At 34.3% G+C, this 24,956-nt stretch overlaps 1 pseudogene; it reads left to right on the plus strand.

The window, feature by feature from the left end:
• Positions 1-6,311: 6,311 nt before the first annotated feature.
• LOC120159355 lies at positions 6,312-18,263 on the plus strand (annotated as a pseudogene).
• Positions 18,264-24,956: the final 6,693 nt, after the last annotated feature.

The raw sequence follows: 24,956 nt of genomic DNA on the forward strand, positions 1-24,956 counted from the left end.
GTGCTTCCAAATACTCCCAGAGACTTGATAGACATCGGGGATGGAAGTAGAGATGACATTAAAACAAGATCAGAATGTTTACCTCTACTACCACAAAACTTAGATGAAACTATCATTAATACAACACAATTTTAATGGGTTCGGGAGGACGTTGATGAAGATATTTATGACAACTGACATTACATAAGACTTTTGTATGATTTTATATCTTCATTTATTTATTTATAATGTTATAACCTTTAACATGTTGTCTTTCAATATATTCATTAATTAATTCATTTTTTTATTTTTGTGTTTTTTATTATAAATATCATGCCGAGGAGAAAAATAATTGATTTGCGGGTTGTTCGAGCTTCTGAAAACCATGAAGAAAGAAATAACAAGGAATCGAATGCACCTGAGTCTTTTGAAGTTCCTGAAACTGTTGAAGAAGAAGTAGAAATTCAAAGTAATCTTCGAAGCACATATTTACTACTTTGTTCATTTTCAAAATTGGCATTTAATAATTTATTATATAGTTAAAAATGCTGGAACGCGCAAGACTCGAGGACGTGCAACTTTGAAGGAATTATACCAACTTCCTCATGGGCATCATGTCAAAGTTTCAAGAAATGATGTCGGTCAACCTATTGGCCCATAATCACGTCTTCTAGTAGGTTACTTAGGCATAGTTGGACGTAATGCGAATCTGTTACTGATCAATTACGAGTCATGGCATGAAATGCCTAATAGTAACAAAAATCAAGTATTGGATTTTGTTAAGGTAATAATGTCATTATAATATATACTCTATAGAAATTCAATACTAATTTATACTTACGGTGCACACTTATTTGTTGTATAGGAGAAATTTTCTTTAGAGGTCTCTAGCGATTATGTGAAGCAAGCGTTAGGGAAGAGATAGAGGGACCACAAGAGCTCCTTAAAGAAGAAATACTTCAAGAATGATCTCAGCCTTTAAGAGTAGTTGCAAACAGTCCCACCAAGAATGCTCAGGTACCAATGGGAAGATGTAGTCAGATTTTGGAGTTCAAAAAAAGGACAGGTATGATGTATTTTTCAGAAATAATTGTAACGAATTTTAAATCATCATTAAAGTGATTGTTTGACATTGTAGGACCGAGAGCATGTTGGTGTTGCTAGCAGACAACAACAAAAGTTTACGCACATGGTTGGATCAAAGAGTTTTGCTTGTATAGCTCATGAGGACGTATTATAGATTATTGAAATAGTTTTTTGTATTTCATGTACATACTAACTCATAGTAATTATATTATGGTACATAGGAAAATACATCCGGTTCTAAAGTTGGTCGAATCCAACTCTTCGACATGACACATAATAAGAATGATGGCACTCCTATGACTGTTGACGCTGCAGAAATTATGGTATGTTTATTGGGTATATGTTTTAAATTTACCTGACTTTATTTATATTTGTACCATGAAATTTTTTATTTTAATTAATTATTCACTTTATTATTAGGAATATTTGAGGGAGAAAAGGCAGAGCATCATGCTACTGCTTCGAGTCAAGGTCTTGTCAATGATGATGACATTGAAAATCAAGCTATTAATGACGTTTTGGGTCTTGAAAGATATGTCAGGTGCGCTGTCAAGGATCATTCGTTACTCCCACCAAATATTTTGGATCCAGCTCATCACAATACATGTCATCACAGTCTCGATCTTCCCACCACGAAGTTAGTCATTTAAAAGAAAAATTGGCTGAGATGGATCAACAAATGGCTAACTTGAAAGCGGAAAATAAAGCAAGGGAAGCAGAGAGAGCAGCAACAGAAGCAGCTAGAGCAGCAGCGGAAGTAGACAAAGAAGCAGAGGCAGTACAGAGAGAAGCAGCATATCAGCAGAGATGTGAAGAATTTGAAAAACGACTCAGTGATATGATGCTAATGATACAGAAAACGCAACCTCAGAATCCACCATCGTAGTCTCATTTATGTTATGGGTATTCTGTTAATGTTACTGAACCTTGTTTAACTGAACTTATATTACGTTAATGAAAACTTTTATTTATTATATTAGATTTGATGTTGTTTGTTATGGATATAGAGTTTGATGTTATTGATGTTTTGTTTGTTGGATAATGGAACAGGTTAAAAAAAACAGATTTGGGGTAATCAAGCATTATTTCTAGAATTGTTAAATTATGTGTTATTTAGCGGCATTTGTTAAAAAATGCCGCAATATACCATACATTTAGCGGCATTTGTATACTAGAAACGCCGCTAAACGCCGCAATATACCATACATTTAGCGGCGTTTTTATACTATAAACGCCGCTAATTCTCAACTCTTATTGCGTCGTTTTCGATACAAACGCCGCTAAATCTAAAAATCTACTACCGCGTTTGTCGAAAAATGCCACAAAATATCAACACCTACTGCGGCGTTCGTAAGTAAAACGCCGCTAAATCTCAACACCTACTGTGGTACAAACGCCGCTAAATAACAACACCTATTGCGGCGCTATTTTCAGCGGCACTTTTTGCGGCGTTTTTTATAACGCCGCATGTGTTTTTAGCGGCGCTTAAAAACGCCACTATAGGTAAAAAAAGCCGCAAAATACCTATTTTGCTGTAGTGATAGCAATTTGGATACCAAAATCCTCATAAATGTATCTTGTACGTGTGTGGGAGCAATGGTGATGAAAGTGAAGATATTCAAATGCTCTAGCCACACTTGATATAGAATGGGTAACCTCTAAGCTTATTTTGATTATCTTGCATAATTGGTTGCTCATTTAGTTTAAGCATGCATGAGTTTTGATTTTTCAATAATTTTATGTTTTATATCTCATGTATGTTAAAAAGTGTTGTGATGAACATTTTCTAAAGTTTTAATGATTTTTCATAAATGTTTGTTCATCATAATGAATTTTGGTCAAAATTGGTTTTAATACTTTGTTTTCACAAATTTTAATGTTTGACCTTAATTTAAATGTTTATGCATGTGATTTATTACAAATGATATCTCTCTAACAATTGATATCAGTTTTTCAAATGCATAACATTTTTGGATAGCTTTATGCACATGCACTTAAATACAACAATTGGTATTGCATAAAGTATATTAGACTTGGATATATTGAATTTCATGTTCTACTAACATGTTTGTTCATCATTGTTGAAATTCATTTTTTTTTTATTATCAAGCTTTTAAAGTCAAATTTTTGTTTGTAATGCTTTTATTGAGGGGGAGCTTTGATTTTTCAAATGATTTTATGCTAAAATTTACCACTTACTCTCCATTGTTATTTTTTAACTTTAAAATGTGAATTATTTTTTATATAACAAAAAGAGGAAGAATTATGAGTTTGAAAAATTCAATTTCAAGAATGAAAAACGGGGAGCTTTAATATTTTTCAAATATTTATCTTTTTCATGAAAAAATTTATTAAGGGGAGTTTTGCCAAAATAATTTTTTCAAATGTTTTGTTATATCAAAAAGAGTGAGATTGTTGAACTATGTTTTATAATCTTTTGCAATAACAAAATAAGGCAAAATGTTTTTTAGACTTGATTGAATTTTTTCAAAGTTTTCAAAAATAATTCAAAGTCCATTAAACTAGAATTTGAGCACAAAACAGTTTTATGGGTATGTAGTACTGATACTGTTCTAACAGTATCGATACTACATGAACAATATTGATATTATTCATGTGATACCGATACTAAAGGTAAGAGAAGTATTGATAGTCTCTAGGTATTATCGATACTACCATTTGTTTTCCAAATTGCTCAAATTCCAAAATGCAAAATAGGTACCGATACTGAAGGGGTACCGATACAACTTTACACAATGTTATCGATACCATGAAGCATAGTATCAATACTGGTCAAGCCCAACGGTCTTCAATGACTAATTTATTTAAATATTACAAAGGTAGTACCGATATTCATTAAAGGAGTACTGATACTCTCAGTTCTGGGTAGTTTTATTGTTTAGAAAATTAATCTCCAACAGCTCCAAAACATCCCCAACAACTAGAAACACCCACAAACTTATTCCAACATATAAAAACAAGTTATGGACACTTGAAGAATGTTGGACAACACCTATCCAAGCAATTAAGATCAAGAGTACAGCTCTTTCACTCTTTATATTTTCTTTTCTCTTGTACATATGTTTTTGAGCTCATTGCAAATCTTTTAATTGTTTTCTTGTGAGCTTAAATCTTGTAAACACCTTCCTTTAAGAGGGTTGCTTGTTTACATATTTATTCCTTTTGTAAAGGGGATTGGTTCTAGCTTAGCCTTTGAAAAGCTAGGTAGTTGTAAAGGTTATCTCTTTGTCCTGAAAAAAAAAAGAACAAATTAATGGAATTGTTAGAAAATCTTAAGTGATGAGCTTAGGTAGTGGATGTATACTTGGTTGAGAAGTCGAACCACTATAAATCCTTGTGCAAATTGTTTCATCTTTATACTCCTTACTCGCTAAACACAAAAAGTCAATTCACCCCCTCTTGGCAAATTATTCAGTTGATCAATTTAGGCTTCATCAATCCCAACAGACTTAATTGAGCGTGCCCCACTGATGATACGTTGGGGGATATTACAAATACATGATTTTAGTTAAATCTAGAATATGACAAAGCAGAGTTCTATAAAATGGAGATAACAACACTACTTTCTTCCATCGTTATGCCTCTTAACACAAACGAAGGAACCGGGTTCATTTCGTTGAGGCTGATGATGGCTCTTGAGTTGATGATGAGGTAGGTATAGAGAGTGTGGCCCGCCATTATTTTCAGGATCTATTCACGTCTAATTCCTCCCGGGCTGATGATAGAATTTTCGAAGGGATAAACTCGTGTGTCTCTCAGGACATCAACTCTGATTTGGCTATAGAATTCACGAGAGAGGAGGTTCGTAAGCCTTTGAATGATATGTATCCTCTTAAAGCATCGGGAGAAGATGAATTATGTGCTCTATTTTATCAAAGATTCTGACATGTTGTGGGGTTAGAGGTTGTTGATTAAATCATTGGTCTTCTTCATGGAATCTATGATATGAGGGAGGTAAATCATACTCATATTACTTTGATCCCGAAAATTGATCTCCTCACAAGACTGTCCTTTTAGACCTATCAGCTTGTGTAACGTTCTTTTTAATGCCTATGAGATGTTGCAGTTGTTTGTCCGTAAGGGGAAGGGCGATGTGGCTATTTTTGCTTTGAAGCTTGACATGAGCAAGGCTTATAATCGGGTTGAGTGGGATTTTGTCTGGGATATTATGATGTGAATGGGGTTCTAATCAGGATGGATCGATGTGATAAAAAGGTGTGTATGCACAGTATCATATTCAGTTATTGTGAATGGTGTGATAGGCCTGAGCTTTATTCCATAGAGAGGTTACCTCAGGGCGACCCTCTGAGCCCGTATTTGTTTCTAATTTGCAGCAAAGGTTTGTTTTCTCTTCTTCGCAAAACAATGAGTTCAGGAGAGTTGAAGGGTGTTCGAATAAACCGTTATGCACCTATGATTACCTACTTGCTCTTTGCGGACGACAATTTGATTTTCAAGGAAGCTTCCGCTTCGGTTGCTCTTCATCTCAAATAGCTTCTTGGTCTATACGGTGGATGATCAGGACAAGTCATAAATTTTGACAAATCCAGATTGTTTTTCAGCTGAATGTTACCAACGAAAATCGCGAGGATGTCCGGCGTATTTTAGTATATGAGAGCACATCTAGCCGAAGAGATATTTAGGACTTCCAACGATTGTCGAGAGGAATAAAAGAGGGGTTTTCGCTCATCTCAAGAGTAAATTTTCAGCACGAATTCATAACTGCTGCGTACGCACTTTGTCTCAAGGAGGAAGGAAGTCTTTATCAAGTCAGTTCTTCAGGTCATCCCACTCTTTACAATGAACATTTTTCTGCTACCTAAAAGTTTGTGTTCGGAGCTCGAATGTGTTATGGCTAGATTTTTGTGGCAGAAATAAGAACAGAAAAGGGGCATTCACTGGTGTTCATGGAAAACTTTGTGTTTTCTAAAAGATTCAGGGGGTTTGGGCTTCCGAGACTTAGCAAAGTCAATGTTGCTTTATTGGGGAAGCAAGGTTGGAGACTCCTTACTAATTCGGCCTCGTTAGTTAGTAGAGTCCTTCGAGCAAAGTATTTTCCACAGGGGTATTTTCTCAACTCTCGGCTAGGCAGTCAATCTTCTTATATCTGGTGAAGTATATGGAGTGCTCGAGGTTTGTTGGAATCCGACTTAAGATGGAAGGTGGGAACGAGCTTTTCCATATCTATTTGGAATGACTATTGGCTCCCTGGTAACAGACCAATCATGGTTATCTCACCACGAGTGGACGCTTTGATTAGCGTCTCGGGTCTTATTGATGAAAGTGTACGCAAATGGAAGAAAGTCTCGGGTCTTATTGATGAAAGTGTACGCAAATGGAAGAAAGATATTGTTATTCCAAATTTTGTACAAGAAGAGGCAGAACAAATTTTGGGAAACCCTCTATCATATTTCCCTCAAGAAGAAACAAGAGTTTGGAGTGGGGAGAAAATGAGTCAGTGTAGTGTTCGCAACGGATATCGTTTGTTACTTCAAGAATGGGGTAGTGAGCAGTCGAATAATGGAATTTTTAGCAAAATTTGGGTAGGGCCTTGTCAACATAAAGTTAAGATCCAAGTTTGGAGGTTTGCCTTAAATTATGTTCCTAGAAAGCAAAATTTGTTCATTAAAAGACTGGTTACTGATAAGTTTTGTCCTATTTGTTTTAATGTGGTGGAATCAGCAGCCCATGTTATTTGTGACTGTCGTTTGGCAACAAAAGTCTGGGAGGGTTTAAATATGAAGTGGACGGTGCAATTGAATTATGTGAAGTGTTATGAATGGCTTGAGTGGATGTTAGTGCATGTTTCTACTAGTAATCACTCTATAATACTAGTTACAATAGGGATGTAAAATCGGGTAATAGTTCAGGTTTCAGTCGGATCCTGTCAGGTCGGGTAAAATCGGATACAGGTCAAGTCAGGTAAATTTAATGCTTTGATTCAGATCAGGTCGGGTCCAAGTCAAATCAGGTCGGGTAATTTTCAGGTTGATTTGACACCAGGTACAGTTCGGGTTCTGATGGACTTCAGGTGGATCTCGTTCAGACCAGGAGACACCATTGGTAGATAAAATTCAGATCGAATCTTTACAATATACGGATTGAGTTCAAATCGGGTCATTTTTTATTTTTGGATTAGTTATTTTCATCTTTCGCAAACGTTGAATTGCAATTTGTAATTGTATATGATTTAGAGTAAATTGTTAAGAATGTAAATAATCATGGATCAATTTTATGAAAAATATAAAATTAAGGACTAAATTGAACAAATATGAAATTACAAGTAAAAATTTAAATAAATTAAACAACACGTATTGATGAGGGACCAAATCAAAATAATTTTAAAATGTGAGGTTGAAATTAATATAAAAATTACTAAATTATACCCATTTAAAAAGTTATGGGCCAATTAAAAAATATAAATAAGTAATAAGTATGAGTAAATTTCATATGCAAATATAATTTTAAGGACTAAATTGAACAAATATAAAATTACAAATAAAATTTTAAATAAATTAAACAACACAAAAGGATCAAATCAAAATAATTGTAAAATATGAAGAAAATCTGTAAAATGGATTAAATTGTATTCATTTCAAAAGTTGAGAAAAATTGAAACAATTATAAATATATATATATATATATATATTATAGTTTATATTTATTATATTATATATATAAATATATTATAAACTATATAGTATATATAACTATATATTTATATATATATATTATAGTTTATATTATATTATTATATATATATATAACTATGTATATATATATAACTATATAACATATATAAATTATAGAATTTATAGAATTTATATATGAACTATTGAACTATATAAACTATATAGTTTATTAATATACATCATATAGTTTATATGATTATTATATATGAATTATTTTTAAATATATACACGGTTATATTTATATATGTATAATTATAAATATATATACTATGTACAAATTATATAGTTTATATAGTTTAAATATAAAGTATATAAGTATATATATATATATATAACTATATACATATATAATAATATAAAGTATAAGTATTATATATATAGTACAATTACAACAACATCAAAACCTTATTCCCATATGTAATGGGGTAAGGGGAGGTAAGGTAATAGGCTGCCCCCAACGCCAGTTTGAGAGCAGCTTCCGTGAAAGACCTCTGGCAGTCAGAAAATTAAAAATGGAGATAAAATGCAATGCATGTATAAATAAATAAATACATAGTTGAACAGTCTTCATATGCATTTTTCATATGCGCGTATGTAATGGGAAGTAATTCATGAAAATAAATTCTTGCATTAAAAATCTCTGCATATAGTACAATTATAAAGACTAAAGTATATAAGCATATAATATAAAGTATATAATATAAAATATATAATAATTAAATATAAAGTATATAAAATATAACTATAAAGACTAAAGTATATAAGTATATAATATAAAGTATATAAAGTATATATACATATAAAGTATAAGTGTATATATATATATAATAAACTATATAGTTTATATTTATATTATTATATATAAACTATACATATATTATGTATAAACTAGATATACCATGTATAAACTATATAGTTTATATATGAACTATTGAACTCTATATAAACTATATAGTTTATTAATATAAATTATATAATTTATATATAAATTATATATGAATTATATTTAAATATATACAGCTTCTATTTATATATTATGTATAATTATAAATTATATATATGTATAAATTATATAGTTTATTAATATAAACTATAAATTATATATATATATAAATTATATAGTTTATATAGTTTAAATAAAAGAATATATGTATATATATAAACTATAAATTATATTGTATGTATGTATGTAAACAAAATTTTCCGAAATTTTTGGGCTTATAGCCTAGCTCCGCCAGTGAGGTCCAACAACAATCAAAACCAAATAAAACCTTAAACCTATACCCTCCTTTCTCTTAAAATCTTTGCTTTGCCCTTCTTCGTTTTGGTGCTTTCCAAGCAATAATGTGCAGTTTAGTGAAACTAACAGCTTTCATTATTGCTCCAAATTTTACAAAAAAATTTTATTGATTGAATATTGCATTACATGGAGTTAAAGATCTTGTTTTGTTTTAATGTATCATGATGCTTTTTTCTGGGTTTTCCTTGTTTTGGCTGAAAAGTTAATCAGAACATGTGGGAATTTGATTAGTGTTCCTGAGTTGTTTGAATTCATGGCTGTCAGGTTTTGAAAACGGTAGTGATAAAGATCTATTTTTGCTGATTTCCCATAACAAAACTGGAGCATTTAGTGTTTAATTTGATTCGTTTGACTGAAGAAACAGGATCTCATTACACCGGAAATTGTATGCGTGCTAGTAAGTAGATTATATTATTTGTGTAACTGCAGATATTGATATGTTACCTGTAAAATTTCCCCCCTTTTTGCTCTTTGATAATTTACCAGAAAACTGGAGATCATTTTAAAGAAAGGGTTTTAGAATTTAGGAATTGAATGAACCTTCATTTAGGACTTCAAATTCACACGAACATTCTTCCTTTTTGTAGAATGATACTATCATCTGTGTGAGTAGATTATTGCTGTTTTCTTTTGAGTGTGCTGTTTCAAATGGTGATAGTTCACCACCAAGAGCTGCAACATCCGTTGGTCGCTCGGTAGACTTCTGATAATAGATTTAAAACAGGATTATGATGCTGAACTTATGAGTTCTACTTCTAAAATTCAGCACGAACATTAATGGCCACTAAATGAAGTTGATTCGAAGAATGGGAAGTTTCCTTGCTGTCTGGTTTGGACTCCACTACCTCGTCTCATGGTTGGCACCCTTCATTGGACATCTTGGCATTTGCCGGGAGGACGGAGTGAATCTCGATTTTTCCGGATCGAATTTCGTGAATATCAATGAATTTGCTTTTGGTGCAATGGCTCGATATCTTCGAATCGATAGAGAAAAGGTATAGTTTTGTGCACACCAAGGCATAGTTATAACCCTTACATTGGGAGCAATGATGCATTTCTCTTTACCCTCCTATACTTGTGCGAGTTAATAATTTAACTTCTTGTATCGTTGAATCAGTGTCGCTTTCCTCTTATAACAATTGAAGAAGCTATAAAGTGAGTAAAAACTTTTCTTGTATCTTTAAGAAGGATTACATACTGGTTTATATACAAATGTAAAGTTAACTAACTAATCAAGAACTAATGCTAGCAAATCAGCTAACTAACTGCTAACAATAAACTGACTAAAAAAACAAACTATAAGCTATAAAGATTACAAGCTGAAGTTGATATACTCTAATACCCCCCCTCAAGCTGGATGTGCATGTATATTAAAGAGACCCAGCTTGGTAATGAAATCTCGATATACAGGAGGCCGAAGTGTTTTGGTGAAAATGTCAGCCAACTGGTCTGAGGAACGGACGTGAAACAACTTCAAAAAAACCCTCTTTCACCTTGTCTCGTACAAAATGACAATCAACTTCTATATGCTTTGTTCTAATGAAACACTTGATTAGTTGCAAGGTTGATTGCAGCCTGATTATCGCAATATAATCTTGCAAAACCAACATCCACATGAAAAGAAGAGAGCAAAGAAACGAGCCAAACTAATTCACACGTAGCCATGGCCATAGCTTGATATTCAGCCTCGTAAGAAGATCGGCTAACAACAGCTTGTTTCTTTGATTTCCAGGACACCAAACTGTTACCAAAAAAAGCACAAAACCCAGTTGTGGACCGTCTTGTATCAGGACAGGAACTATAGTCCGATTCAACAAATATGCTCAAGTGATTGGTGGATTGAACTGGGAAAAACAAACCAAGACTAGGAGAACTTTTAACATATGCCAGAAGATGCTTTATTGCAATCATATGAGGGAGGCGAGGTGAAGAAACAAACTGGCTTAGCAAATGGACAGTATGAATGACATTTGGCCTAGTATTAGTCAAATACAACAAACGGCCTATTAATCGACGATACTTCTGGGGATCAGGAAGTAATTCTCCTTCATTTGCACTTACCTTCGAGGAAAAAAGCATTGGCGATTCGGCTGGCTTGGTACCCAAGCATCTAGTATCTGCTAGTAATTGTAATGCATATTTCCTCTGGGATAGAATGATTTCAGTGTTATTCCTAACAATTTCAAAGCCTAGGAAATAACGCAGGGGCCCCAACTCCTTTAGTTTGAAATGCTTTTGTAAAATACTATGTATTTCATGTAGATCTTGTAGATTTTCCCCAGCCAAAACTATGTCATCTACATGACGAGAAGAGCAATGAATCCACTGCCACAGCCCCTTGTGAATAAAGAATGTTCAAATGGAGATTGCTGAAAACCAAGTTGAATAACAACGTTTGAGAATGTAGTGAACCACTGTCTGGATGCTTGCTTCAAACCGTAAATAGACTTGTGAAGCTTGCAAACCATATTAGACCCTTTGTATTCATATTTGTATCCGAGAGGTAGTTTCATATAAACTTCCTCATCTAATGTGCCATTTAGAAAGGCATTGTTTACATTTAATTGTAACAAGTGCCAGTTGCATGCTTCTGCAAGAGAAAGAAGGACTCGAAATGAGGTCATTTTGGCATCAGGTGAAAACGTGTCCATGTAATCAATGCCTTCAATTTGTGTGAAGCCCTTAGCAACCAGTCTGACTTTACACCGGTCAATCGAGTCATCAGCATTATACTTTACTCGATAGACCCATTTGCAATCAACAACACTCTTTCCAGTGGGTAACGGAACAATGGTCCATGTTCCAAGCTCTTCCATGGCTCGAAGTTCATCACACATAGCATTTCTCCAAGTGGAAGACTTGACAGCTTGATGATAATAAGAGGGCTCATCAATAGTCGAAATATTGGCAACAAATGCTCCTTACTTGGTGGAAAGTTTTGAAGAAGAAACAAAACTTTTGATGGGATATAAACACTTTGAGGAAGCATTATTGCAATGATAATTCTGAAGGTATGAAGGTTTCTGAATAGTACAAGAGGAGCGTCGAACTGGTATTGGAATTTCATCAGTCGAGACAGTGGGTTCTGAAGCAACATCCACGTGTGATTCAGTATGCTCAAGAAAGGCATTGTTATCTGAATCAGTAGAGCCCAGGAGAGTATCATCAGTGGAGTTATTAGAGCCAAGAGAAGCTCCATCATTAAAATCAGCGTGTTCAAGAGGAGTCTATTAAATTTCATGCACGTGTGGAGTATTGAATGTGTCATTTACAACCTTTGGCAAGCAAAAATCCTGGAAAATGTCAACAGAATTGTCAGACAATCTAACATTTTGAAAGGGAAATAACCCTTCATGGAATACCACATTTCTGGAAATAACAATATTCTAAATTTGCAACATATAAACGCGATATCCCTTTACACGTGAAGGATATCCAAGAAATATCCCAGGTAAAGCTCTAGCTGAAAATTTGTCCCGTTGAGACTTCAAAGTGGAAACAAAGCAGAGGCAACCAAATGCTCGAAACTTGTTGTAATCTGGTAGATGACCATGTAGGACCTCATAAGGAGTTTTTTTGTTCAAAGCAAGTGATGTAAGTCTATTTATTAGAAATGTTGCAGTGAGTAAGCAATCACCCTAGAATTTTATTGGCACCTTTGACTGAAAGTACAAAGCACGAGCAACACCCAATAGATGTTGATGTTTTCTTTCAACAATAGAATTTTGTTGTGGTGTTTCCACGCATGAAAACTGATGCATTATACCCAAGTTAGGGAACAACTCGGTGAATTTTAACTCAGGAGCATTATCAGACCTGAATGATTTTATGTCAATTTCGAATTGTTTCTTAACCATTGATATGAAAGCAGGTATAATGGTGTTGACATCAGATTTATGTTGTAGCAGATAAACCCAGGTAGATAGGGAGAAATCGTCAACCAAGGTTAGAAAAGAAGCTTGTCCATAATATGTTATGTGCTTGTAAGGTCCCCATATATCACAATGAACTAACTCAAACAATCGTGTAGTATAAGAAGAAGAAACTAGAAATGGCAACCTTTGTTGTTTGGCCAATGGGCAAACCTGACAAGGTTCTTTCATGTTTACATTCTTTAAAAACAAAACATCCTTGAGGAAATGCATGACATGGAGACTAGGATGGCCCAATCTGTTGTGCCAGTCACTAGATAAACTGCTAGACACATTATTACAAGCAATATTAGATCTGAATGAAGGCATCTGCAACAAGTAAAGTCCTTGAACCAGCTCACCCTTCCCAATCACTCGATGAGGTCTTGAATTAGGCAGTTCGTTTTACAAACAACAAATTAAGATCAGAGAATTTGAGCAATGCACTGACTGAAAGCAAATTGAACTGAAATTCTGGAACAAGCAACACATCATGTAAAACAAAATCGGATGAAAACCAAATTGTGCCTGCAAAACTAACTGGGATGACAGATTCGTTAGGTAAGGTGACTGAGCAGCTCCTTACAGGAAATAATGATTCAAAATGGTTTCTTAAATGACATATATGTCTTGAAGCTCCCGAGTCCAAAATCCAGTATTCAGACATTCCAACACCAGAAACATTTATGCATGAAATGATCTTACCTTACATGGCAGTATTGATCGAGGTAGCAAGAATTTCCAGGGATGATGCGGATTGTAACTGGGAAGTAAGCATGGTAATCAATTGCTGACATTGCTAAGAAGTAAAGGCTTCAGTGACTGCAGGAGAGCTTTGCTGAGAAATAATAGAGTTGGTATGAATAGCCCGAGAGCTCTTACCACGAGAAGAAGACCAATTCTTGGAATTGTAGCCAGGTGGATAACCGATCAGTTTGTAACACCATTCTTTTGTATGGCCAAGAAGATTACAATGGCTACACAAAGGTCTATTTTTGCGAGTATTAGTGACGGGGTGAGACTTAACAGCAAAGGTTGGCTCGGAAATGGGATGAGAAGATTGTATATTTCTTTGATCCTCTTCTTGAACGATCAAAGAAAAAACTTTTGAAATGGGATGAAGAGGATCCATTAAAAGAATCTTTCCCCTTATATGAGCATAAGACTCATTTAACCCCATTATGAATTGAATTACTTGTTCTTACTGCTGTTCGACAAGCATACACTGCACTCCTCCATAATTACATTGGAGGCAACTGCATAACTGTCAAATTGAACATAATTCATCCCAAACAATTTTCAACTGAGTATAGTAATTGCTTACAGACAATTTATCTTGCCCGGGCTCGTATAAATGTTTCTTTAAGTGAAAACGTGGTCCATTTGCCTGCTGGAAACGATCAACCAAATCTTTCCACATCTCAGTAGCAGTCGTGTGATACAACAAACTTGCAGCAATGTCTTTGGAGACTGAATTGAGAAGCCAAGAATTGACCAAATTATTGGCTCTTGTCCAGGCGTTGAATTGGTTTACCATGGAAGGATCTGAAGCTTGGATTGAACCATCAACAAATCCAAACTTGTTCTTGGCAGATAAGGCAAGCATCATTGACCTTTTCCAGCTATGGAAATTATCATTGGAAAGCAACTGACTCACCAATACCATGCCAGGATTGTCAGATTGATGCAAGTAATAGGGATTTTCCCCATTGTCGAAACTATCATTTAATGAATCAAGCATGATGAAACGTGGAAGGAAAACAACAAACTTCTGATACCATATAACAATTGAAGAAGCTATAAAGTGAGTAAAAACTTTTATTGTATCTTTAAGAAGGATTACATACTGATTTATATACATATGTAAAGTTAACTAACTAATCAAGAACTACTGCTAACAAATCAGCTAACTAACTGATAACAATAAACTGACAAACAAAACAAACTATAAGATATAAAGATTACAAGCTGAAGTTGATATACTCTAATACCTCTGAACATGTTCGCGCATACATGCAAGCAAGATTACGGGCATTCCGAGCACGGGTTAACTGTCACATGGTACGATGCATTGTGGTTGAGTGTGTGTCACTTTGAGCACAAGAGCTATAACCTCTTCACGTGCAACTCTCACTCGTTTGTCGGCAATTGTCTCAACCTATTGAATATTAACTGTGATAGTTAGTTGCCAACTCAGCAGTTGGTTAGCTGTTTCAAGTTGTTGTTAGCTTCAAGTTGTTAGAAGTTGGTTATTGCGTTATTTCATGTATATATACTAGTGTATGTTCAGTAGTTGATATATACAAGTTGATTACCTTTTTCCAATTTGCATTCTTTACACGTTTTCTATTATCGTATCTTTCGTTGTTCTTCCTGGAGCCATTTCGTGTTTCGCTGCTTCTATGATCTATTAGTTGCAGTTGAGGTCTTGTTTCTTTAGTGCTAGTTCTCTTGTGTGTGTTGATTCGTGCATTGGCGTTCTTGGATGGGTGATGTTATAGGACAAGGTTTGGAGCTCGGTTATTCTTCAAGGAGTGGAAGATTGTTTCTTAACAAGAAGATCAACATTGTGTTGAATGAAATGAATTTTCTTCTTTGGAAGCAATAGGTGCTTCATGGACGTGCCAGGATACAGTGCCAGCTTTTTGGGAAACCTGGTCAGTCGATGGATCGTTGCTGGCACCGATTCAATCAAGAATTTGCAGGAGTTCTTACTACTAAAAACAATTCTTCTAGTTCAAATGTAAGTTTAGTTGATACCAGTCAAAGTGTTATACGTGCAATCTGCCTCGTGCTAACTCGTCAAATTTCGATCACTGGGTGGTGGACTCAGAGGCCACACATCATGTGATTCCGGACGCATAAAAAATGGTCGATAGCTCAGACTATGCTAGTTCAAGTAAACTTGTGTAGGAAATGGACTTGGGTTAAATATTTGCAAAACCGATAGTGTTGTGCTTTCTACCAAATCTCGTGCTTTGGATAGAATCATTTATTGCATGTGCCTTCAGTAATTAAGAACTTGTTATCTATTTCAAAGTTTGCTAAAGATAATGCTGTGTATTTCGAGTTTCATGCAGCAAGATGCTTGGTGAAAGATGAGGGTATTGGAGTTGTTATATTTCAAGGACATGAAAGCAGGGGTTGTACCAGTTTGTTGTCGAGAAGAGTTTTGCAGATCGTGATGGTAACTGTAATGACGTTGAAATAAGTGAGAGTAGTTCTACTAGAAAGTCATAGTCTTTGGCACATGAGACTTGGGTACCCTGCTCATGCGTCTCTTGTACAAGTTTGTAAGCAAATGGTGTAGTTTTCCCTTCTCATATTAATAAAAATGAAATTGGTGTATCAGTCTACAATGTGTATGACAAACTGTTTAAACTTGTGTTCTCAGATTATAGGGTCCTTCGCATATTATGTGCATATTATGTCGTAATATGCATATTATGTCGAATGGTTTTCGCTACTATGATTCATTCGTTGATGCTTGCACCAGACATTGTTGAGTCTATTTGCTCAAGAGTAAAGATAAAACTCTTCGAGCATTTGAAATGTTCATAACTTCGTATAAAATCAATTTGAAGCGAGTATTAAAGAAATGCAAACAAATTGGGGTGGTGAATACATGCCTTTGTCAATGTTGGCATCCATAGGAATCAATTATCGGTTGTTGTGTCCTCACACGTCTGAGCAAAACGGTGTGGTTGAAAAGAAAACATCGCCACATTATTGAGTTAGCTATGGTGTTGATGACTCAAGCCTCCCTACCATCTCGGTTTTGGTCGTATGTAGTGTGTATTGCTGTTCACTTAATCAACCGTTTACCAACTCGTGTGTTGCAGGGAAAGTCACCATTAGAAGTTTTACAAAACAAGAAGCCTGACTATGGGTTTATGAAGATTTTCGGATGTTGTTGTTTTCCTCATCTTCGAGCTTATCAGTAGCATAAATTGTGTTACAGATCAAAGCCTTGTGTTTTTCTTCGGTACAACATTCAAAAGAAGTATGCGATGGAACTCTTAGCTAAGGCTGGTATGACCAATGCTGCTTCAACTCCAACTCCTATGATAGCTTCGCAGAAGTTCACTAAAGATGCAGGCAAGGCTTTGGGTAATGCAAAAGAATATCTTAGTTTGGTTGGTTCAGTGTTGTATGCTGTCATACTAGACCTTACATAGCCTATAGCGTGAACAAGTTGGCTATGCACAACCCTTGCGAGCAACACCTAGTTACAGCAAAGCGAGTATTGCGTTACTTAAACGACACTCTCGATTATGGCATCACCTTTTACCCCAGAACAAATTCTCCCCAGCTAACTGCTTTTGCTGATGCAGATTTGGGAGGGAATACAGATGACAGGCGATCCATCTTAGGTGGTTGTGTGTATCTGACAAGAAGTCTGGTCATGTGGAGCTCGAGAAAGCAAAAGACTATGTCAAGGTCCACGACAGAAGTTGAATACTAGAGTTTGACAGACATGGCTTCGGATGTGATTAAAAGCCTTGCTGAAGGATATGCGAGTTGATTTGAGTTCTACGCCAGTGATCCAGAGTTATAATTCTAGTGCAATAGCCATCAGCGCCAACCCAATTTATCATTCAAAGACCAAGCACGACGAGCTCGACATTCATTTCGTGCTTGAGAAAGTTACTGCCGATCAACTTAGAGTAAACCATGTGCCTTCATATCATCAAGTTGCTGATGGCTTGACCAAAGCCTTGACCAAGGAAAACTATGCTATGTTTCGTGATAAGTCGGGGGTTGTGTCTCTTGAAGAAGTTGAAATGTGGAAAGAGCAGGGAGCATGTTGAATATTGGCCGTGAAAATTAGTTAGTTGCCAGCTCAGCAGTTGGTTAGAGTCTGTTTCAAGAAGTTGCTTTTAGCTTCAAGTTGTTGGGAGTTGGTTCTTGCGTTATTTCATGTATATATATTGGTGTATGATCAGTAGCTAAAATATACAAGTTGATTACTTTATATTCCAGTTTACTCTCTTTACACGTTTTTATTACAACCGAATCTACAACGATGGATCGATGGACTGGAACATGTTAACGGTGGCTGCTCGAATTCTTTTTAGGGACATTGGGTCGATAACATTGTCAATAATAAGATGGTTCCTCCCTTCCACGGTGGTGCTCCGCCTAGGGTTAGTATTGGTTGGCTGGCCTTTCTTGGTTGGAGTGTTCTCTTTCTCTTTACTCGAAATGGGTTGGTTTCTGTTGGGAGCTTACTGCCTCAAAACCTTATTTGAAAGCTAGAGCTCTTATTTTCAACAAATGCATGGTATATTATATTTGATCGTAAAAGGGAAAATTTAAGATTTCATTAAAATTCTCCTGAAAACTCCAAGCCAAGCAAAAATGAAAACATTTATTTGTAACTTTACAACAAATTTGAGATCAAAACTACGATGTGTTCCCACCTAAATTAAGGAACAAAATTCGATTAAACTCAAAAAACAAATTATTTATTTGATTCAATTTAAATTATAGAGTCAGTTTTTTAGGGGCTGTTTGTTTACCTCTTAATGGAACCATTCAACACTGAATTTCAGCGCGTTTGTTTCGCACCTCTGAATGCTTCAGTGCAGTAAACAAACAGCATGTCACATTCAGAGCTAATTCATTCAGAGCCTCTAAATCATTCATCATTTGAATCATTTAGCACTTATTCATTCTGAAGTAAACAAACAGCCCCTTAGTTAGAGTCCAATTAGAATTTGAAAATTTTGAGTCAATCGAAAATCAAAAATTTTATTTGAGTATTTTGATAGTTTTGCGATTTGATTTTAATTTTCTTGTTCCTTCAATTTCCCTCATTTTAACAGTATTATTTTTTATCAAATTTGAACTTTATGTTCCTAGCTACATTGTTATAAAATTCCTATATCATCATTGCGATTTGATTTTTTATTCTTTTGTTTAATTTAATCATTCAAATTTATATGATTTTCTTGTTCTTTCAATTTCTCATTCATATTATGGCTAATTGTTTTTCACTAAATTTGAATCAGATATTCCTAAGTTATTGAAGAATACTTATGTATTTTCAATTCTTCCTTATAATAATAATTTTTTATTTTTATTGAATTTATTCATTCCAATTTGCATATTTTCTCTCCTTTTTTTTCATTTTCTAGTTCATTTTTAGTCTATTTTTTATTAAATTTGAATTATATGCTTCTAAATCATTATCTTCAATTCTTATTTTTTATAACAGAATTTTTAATTTTCAATTTAATCTCTTAATTTTGCGTGAATTTCTCATATCTCCTACTAATCCTTCATTTTATGTCCAATTTTACTAAATTTTAACCACATGTTCCTCCACCACTATATAATATTTATGTAACTTTAATTCATATTTTTAAATATAAATTTATTTTTTATTTTAATTTCATCCCTTAACTTTGCACTTTATTTAATTTGGTCTTTTGAATGCAATTATTTTTGCAAATCCTTTCTTCTCATCAATTCTTTGAGTCCTTTATACTCCCATCAATATTTTATCCTTAAAATACTTTCTTCGAAAAAAAATATTATAAAAATATTTTATAATTTTATATTATATTTGATTTAATCAATAAAATTATAATGTGAAAAGAATATACACAAATATATATGAATATCTTATATGGTCAGAGAAAATCGATATATGAAAACTAATTCATAACATAATATTATAAATAATTATAATTAATTTATATAAAATATCAAACAATTTGAAAAAGAAATTAAATGAAGTTTAAATTATGATTCGTCAACACAAAAAATTTTTTTTAAATCCGACTCGATAAGATGCTCAGTCCTAATGTTGACAAATCTAAGGGTGTTCAAACTTTGGTTAAAACTGATTTAACGGAGTGAACCAAAGTTTTTTCGGTTAATCGATCGGTTAATTTTTAGGTTCATTCACTTAACGATTAATAATTGTTTCAAACTTCAGTTATCTATTAATTAGGTTCGAAATCGATCGGTTAACCGAATTAACCAAAATTATTAAAAAATAATATATTATATATATATTTATATTAGAGTGTTTAAACTTAAGTTTTAACCATATTAACCGACCAAATTAACCGAATTAATTGAAAATATTTAATATTTAATATTTAATATGTATTATTTATAAATTTCAGTTAATTTGATTAATGGAATTTTGTTCATTATGATTAATGGTTAAAGAGAAAAAAATTCAGTTAGTGAAATTTTAGAAGTTCGATTTAGTCGGTTAACCAAACCGATCGATTGAAACCCTTAGAAAAATCTAAGTTGGTGAAAGGGTCAGGGGGAATGGGGAATTGTCACACCCAAATTTTATTTTAAAATACATTTATTTGATTTAAATTAAATAAGGGACTAAAATGGATAATTTTAAAGATTTCAAGGTCATTTTTGGCTGAAAGAAAGTTTGAGGACTAACCCCATAATTTACCCATGACTTATCTAACAAAAAAAAATGATAGAGTGGTTAGAGAGGTTTGAACCCATGTCCCCCGAGTATGGGGCCCACAACTTTATCATTTAGGCTAGGCACTATTTATATTTTATTTTAATAAAATATATATGTATTTGGTTCAGGCTTAAATAACCCAAACCAGAACCCCTGGTTCGGGAATCAAGCCCAATTCCCCTAAATTTACCCTAGTCGCTGTTTCTCCTCCGCAATTCGCTCCGATCCGGCCGCCATTACTGCGCTCCGTCGCCACTAGTCGAACCGGAATCTTTCGATGACTCAACCCCAACCTTCCACTCATCAAAATCGGTCACAATCGTCGTGAATCGAAGAGTTGAAAGTTCATCGAAACCCCTATCCCGTCGCGTTGATTTTGCTTTGATTTCAGCCACCTCGATCGTCAGCTCGCCTCATCGTCCCAAGCACCGGACTCCCCATCTCCGTGTGACCAAAACCCAGTCGGTGGGTCGCGTTGGTATCGTTGTTTCATCCATCTGTTGTGTGTAAGTCTTCGTTCGACGTTATTCGTTGATTTTCGTATTGTTTTGGCATGATTGTGCGTCGATTTGGGTCAATATTGGTGTGTGAGTGCTCGTGGGAGTAATCGTTCGCCGACCAGACCCTTTTTCATCGGTTCACGCACCGTTGGGTGCGCGTGGTGCTCGCCCCCAGTTTTGGGTTCTCCTAGACTGGTCCAGGTTGATCGGACCGGCTTGACCCAGTTTGAACAGTGTCCTCTTGACCCGAACTGGTGTGACCATTGACTTTGACCCGAAAAGTCAAAATTTTCAAAAAGTCTTATTTTATGTTTTTTGACATATTGAGTCCAAATCTGAAGTATGTTTTTCCAAATTCAAACCCAAAAGATTCCAAACTGATTCGTAAATTCGAACATGCATATTCATTTAAATGATTCAATTCAATTAATTTAATTTAAGGTCAATTAACTGATTAATTTACGATGTCGTTAATTAAGGTACTCGTGGATCTCCTAACTCTTCGCTTGCTCGACTCGGTTTCTCCCCATCCGCTCGTCCGCGAGAGCCCATGAATACTCGTATAGTTTTGTAACCCTGTTAAATATTCCATTTAATATATTTACCCTGTTTATAATCATGTTCTAATATAACCTAGGTTCTCGTTCAGCAGAAGATCACAATGAAGCATGTGCTCGTTAGATCTATCGAACTGTTTCATTTTGCGAGGTGTGTTCCTTGCGTGCCATATACCTTTTTAAATATTTGTTTGAAAAATCATGTGCACATGAATGTTTTATCTACTTTGCAATGTGATTATCTGTTTGACTTGATTCCGTATGATTTATCTAATTTAAAGTTTGATTTCTGATTTACTAAAGTAAGTCTGATTATTTGATTCTTATTCTCTTATTACTATTTTTGCTGATAAATAAATATGTCTGAACTCTGATTTCCTTATACCAATGGTTACTGTCTAAAAAATATTTTTCTTCGGGGTACTTTGGGATTTAGTATGAAGCTCTGCATGTTCAACTCGGTTAAATTGGTAATTCTTTATACAGTTTCAGACTGATCGAGCTGGTAATTCCTTATGGACCTAAGGTGACTACTGGGTGGGTTCCTAGGCCTAATGGGCCTAGTGGTAAGACCTTATGGACCCTAAGGTACTGCCTTAGGGTGGCTCCTCTGTTGCGTGCATTGGGAAAGTTCTTACGGGCCTGAGGGCACTCCCCTCATGTGGGCACCTACGCTTCAACTAGAGTAATACCTTCTGGACCCAAGGTGCTCCCTTAGGTTGTCACCTATGAACTTCGGGCTTAGGGAAGTCCTTATGGAAGCAATTATGGGGAACTGCATATGGTGTTTGGATGGAGGGAGATATTAAAATTTTAAACTAAAAACCTCTATTGATGGCTTAATAACTGTGATCTGAACTGATTTTAAAAACATAACTATATGTTTTATTTCTGCACTGTTGGAACACACTGAGCTCCCTAGCTCATTCCCCTAAATTTTATCTCTTTCAAATACTTTTTGATAGGCGACTTGTACCTAACACTTGGAGGATCGACACATTCATTCAATACTTTTTGTTGTAATGTTTTTATCTTCCGAGCTGTATTTAATTTGGGTGACATGTGCCTATATTTTGAAAGTGTTGGATTATGACTCATACTTTTTTTGTTACTGATGTTAGATTTGCTTCAATGCTATTAATTACATTATTAAAGATGCTTAATTATAATTTGGATTTTAAGTTATCAAAATTGTTTTGAAAAATTCTATCGTAATCCGCTAGATCTGGTTGTAACACATAGGCCAGGTCTAGGGGTTACAGGAATTCTGTAGAGTGCAAAGTGAAGTTAAAGATCACAGGAGATGAAAGCTTATTAAGGTTGTCACATGATACCCACCAATCTCCATCATAATTTTGCCTTGTAAAATAGTAGACGACAACTCCCTACACCCTACATGTTCTTATCATTTAACTGGTAATCACAACTTTATATGGAAGATTCAATTACATTGTGTAAAACTCTTGTAGTTTTACATTTTATATGATTATAAAATGAGAAAAGTTAAAAGATGAGATAATTAATAATAGAAAATGAGATGATATTTATTGAAAACAATATGGAGTTCATCCCAATATTTGATTTCTCTCAATCTAACTCCTAAAAAGGTATAAAACTAAAAGAGTCTTACACAGTGTAAATAGATCCTAATCTTGTATATATATATATATAGGATCTTGTTACACACACAATGTAAAGCACTTTTAGTTTTACACAGATTTAGGATTGTTGAATGAGTGAAATATGTTACTAAGATTAGCAATTGGAAATGTGAAGATACTCACTAAAAAAACAAGGAGTCAATCTATGCCATCTATTTCCACTCATCTAATGATCCTAAATCTATGTGTAACTAAAAAGTTTTATATTGTGCAAGTGGATTATATATTTGTGCTTCAAGAACACTCTTGTGTTTTGTGTTTTCTTTAGGGCAACGAGCTTTTCTTTGTTGTTCTTACTTCATGAGCTGCTGAAAAAAAATTGGAACAAACTTTTTGCTATCGGTGTTTTAGGCAGTGTTCGTTAAGTTAAATATTGATCTTATAAGTTTAGATTATAGTTATATTTGAAATTATTTTAGTTAACTTGGACTGTGATTGTATTGGGATTTGTTTTAGGACATTGTTTGACAAAGGAAAGATTTTATTTGTAAAATTTAATTATGTGACAAATAAGGATTTTCTTTTATTTGAAAACTAATGTTTGATCAATTATTTTATGAGATATAATCTATAATATTTAAAGTGAAAAAAAAAGACTTGTTAAAGTCAATACATGTCCATATATGTAATAAACTTAAAATTTTAAGAAAATATAACTTGAGTGACCGAAAATACCTTATAATATACGATTTTAACCAACTTCTTTTGGATATGCAAAAATAACCAACGAATTCACAACTCAATTTCGAATTCGCAACACAAAAGCCAATTTTGCAACACAGTTTCAGAATTCGCAACACATAATTTGGAATTTGCACCCAGAAGTAGAATTCACAACTCGAATTTGACAAATTCGCAACACGAATTTCTTTTTTGCAAATCGATTTTTAAATTCGCAAAACGAGTTTCGTTTTCGCAACTCGTTTTTCTAATTCGCAAAGCGAGTTTTAATTTCGCAACGTGAATTTCGTTTTTACAATTCGATTTTAGAATTCGCAACGCGAATTTTAATTTCACAAATTAGCTTTTAATTTCGAAACATAAATGTTTTGGGTATATCCCCTAAATCGCAACTCATAACCTAAACCCCTAAATCACAACTCAATCTCATCTCCATCTCTCACTCTCTCCGGCGACATCCGTCTCCATCTCCGGTGACATCCGTCCCCATCTCCGGCGACCCCCCCTCCATCTCCATCTCTCACAGCCACCCTCTCACAACCATTCACGGCCACAAATGGAAAATTAACCACCGAGGGTTAGTTTTCTTAAAATTCAATTAGATAATTAATCATTTTCATAGATAGATTAACCATTTCACTTAGATTGCTTAGTAAATTCATTTGATTGCAGCCAATACTGCTAAACAGTTGTTTAGTCTTTAACCTTGTGAAGTTAGTATTTGGTAAATAGACTTACATTATGTCATCGCCCTTTGTTTTTTGGTTGAATTAATGCACTTCATTCAAGCTTCAATTTGCAGAAGAAGAGTAGTTTATTTCAAGGAACTTAAATTTGCAACACGAAAATGAAATTCGCAACACGAAAATGATAATCGCAACACGAAAATCGTAACTCGAAAATGAAAATCGCAACTCGAAAATGAAATTCGAGTTGCGAATTTCATTTTTGAGTTGTAATTTTTGTGTTGCAAATTTAAGTTTCGAATTGCGAATTCGATTTTTAAGTTGCGAATTTGATTTTCTTGAAATTTTAAGCACTTTTTCTACTCACAACACTTATGCTGAGAGACCTTGATACTGCACTAAACCTATATGTTATCCTTTTTGTTTATA

Source organism: Hibiscus syriacus, unplaced genomic scaffold (genome assembly GCF_006381635.1).
Source record: "Hibiscus syriacus cultivar Baekdansim isolate YM2019G1 unplaced genomic scaffold, ASM638163v2 tig00111358_pilon, whole genome shotgun sequence".
In the NCBI taxonomy this organism is placed as follows: domain Eukaryota; kingdom Viridiplantae; phylum Streptophyta; class Magnoliopsida; order Malvales; family Malvaceae; genus Hibiscus; species Hibiscus syriacus.